The sequence below is a fragment of the Zeus faber genome, assembly GCF_960531495.2.
Source record: "Zeus faber genome assembly, chromosome: 20".
NCBI classification, from domain to species: Eukaryota; Metazoa; Chordata; class Actinopteri; order Zeiformes; family Zeidae; genus Zeus; species Zeus faber.
In genome coordinates this window covers 26,714,819-26,717,420 of record NC_137207.1, presented here as the reverse complement: position 1 = coordinate 26,717,420, position 2,602 = coordinate 26,714,819, and positions in this window count along the sequence as shown.

The following is a 2,602-nucleotide window of genomic DNA, read 5'->3' as shown; positions in this document are numbered from 1 at the left end:
GCCCCCGGGCCACGCAGTGAACATCAGTGGATCATGAACGGCTCGTCTTCAGTTTGATGTAATTCTCGCACCGCAGGCGGCAAAGATTAAAGTCTGTAAATTATAGGCCAGCGCACTGTTGTTACAGAGAGAATTGGGGGGAAATTACAGCCTGTGGCCAAGGACGAGAGGGAATCAGAGGACGAAGGTTTCACAGCTCCAGGCAGCTCTGTTACACTTACTGACTGAGAACAGATGTGATCCAAAAAGAACGACACAAAATCAACCAGGTAAGAAGTCAACGTCCACAAGGACGTTTTTGTTTCAAAAAACTGGCAGGGGTCAAAACCAGGAGATCAGCCAGAGAAGGCAAACTTATCTGGCAGGGAATCAGGCAGAGAATCATAGCCCTGGAAATCAGGCAGAGAATCGGAGTCCATGGAATCAGCTACAGAATCAGAGTCCATGGAACGAGCAAAGAATCAGGCAGAGAATTCGAGTCCAGGGAATCAGCTAAGGAATCAGGGTCCAGGGAATCAGGCAGAAGATCAGAGTACAGGGAATAAAGTAGAGAATCAGGGTTCAGGGAACCAGGCTGAGAATCAGTGTCCAGGGAACCAGGCACAGAATCAGGGTCCAGGGAACCAGGCAGAGAATGAGGGTTCAGGGAACCAGGGAGAGAATCAAGGTCCAGGGAACAGGCAGAGAATCATAGCTGAGGGAATCAGGCAGAGAATCGGAACCCAGGGAATCAGCTACAGAATCAGAGTCCAGGGAACCAGCAGAGAATCAGGGTCCAGAGAATCAGGCAGAGAATCATAGCCCAGGGAATCAGGCAGAAATCAGAGTCCAAGGAATCAGCTAGATAATCAGAGTCCAGGGAACAGGCAGAGAATCAGGGTCCAGGGAATAAAGTACAGAATCAGGGTCCACGGAACCAGGCAGAGAATCAGGGTTCAGGGAACCAGGGTCCAGGGAACAGGCAGAGAATCAGGGTTCAGGTAAACAGACAGAGAATCAGGGTTCAGGGAAACAGGCAGAGGTTCAGACTGAAGGTACAGGAAAGCGGTCAGAGTGCGCGGAAGCTCAATGTAATGCAAGAGACATTCTGGCAGAGAACACAGTGAAGTGGACTGGTATCTATACTGAAGGACTAAAGAGCTGCGGACGGGGGAAACCAGGTGACGAGAGAGGAGTGACAGCAAAGCAAAAAGAAGTTGGCAGATCTGAGATGACATGGAGTTCAGTGACACGCGTGAGGAAATGACCAGATGAGAATAAAACCTGAAAACAAATATAAATAGTGGGAGATCAGGTTGGAGTCATGACAATATCACACATTCATCAGCCATTTAAACGCACCGGTTCCCCTTCCCGGGCCGCCTGTTCAGGCTGAAAGATTTTCTCCAGATTTCTCTCCAGATTTTCAGGCTGTCATCGGACATTTGAGGCTCCGCAACTTCCCTCCGCTGAGACCCGACGGCGTCCCTGTGACTTTTAGGTTCTTCGTACCGGAGCGCTCTGTCCCTCTGTGTCCATCCCTCACTCTCTCTCTCTCTTTAGAGGTAATTCTACCAGAAATATAGATTTGTTCTCAACTGGATTAATGACTTTGAACCCCGGGGCACGGCACAGATTTAAACCCGATAAACCTTGACATTTGCAATTTGGAAAGCAGAGATCAGCACTGTAATTACACACTGATCCCAACCGCAGGCAGAGAAAAATGAGTCAATACGAAAATTGATTATTTTTCTGTTTTTCTTCTTCCTTCCTTCTTCCTGTTTTTCCTTTCTGTAAATGGAAAAGAAAGATGTGTGAACACGCTGGTGACAGTTTGAGATCAACAGCTTTCTTCTGGGGACTCCGGACCACAGGTGAATTCCAGGTGAATTGCAGGTGAATTGCAGGTGAATTCCAGGTGAGGGATAGTTTGTCCACACTCCTCCGGGCTTGTTGTCAGTGGGATATTTTTAGGTGCAATCCTGTCAAAAACTGGCTTCTCTAATGACCAAAGGTTCTCAAACTTTTTTTCACCCCTAATACGAGAGAAAACAAACCCAGGACCCGCCCCCGATCATATAAGTCCCAAAAACATTCAATTCAAAATTCAATATTATTTGATATTTTATATTTCTCATACGAATTTGTTTGGAAAAACCTTCAAGGGAAAAGTATTAGAAATATTTGTATTGCACCATTTCAAAATGCAGAATACAAAAACAATGCATGAAATGAAATGAACATCAATGAAAGGAACACGTTACATTGTAGCGACACAAAATATCAAACACAAATCAAGAAACCGATCAGGATGTACGATCACACGGTGGCGGTAACCCTGGACCCGCAGAAGGCGGGATTTGTTTGTCTAAAAGGAGATAATTATATACATATATATTCCTTAAAAATATTTTATAAAAAAAATAAATGATGTAAAAAAGAAAAATCTGAAAGCGTTTTCATTTTCAAAAGCTTTTCAAGGACCCCCTGGCTGAGTGCCATGGACCCCTGGAGGTGCCAGGCCACTTTGAGAATCACTGCTCAGGTCTAGACACATTCTATCTAAATATACTGTACACATACTGTACATATACTGTAGATATACTGTACATTCTTCTTG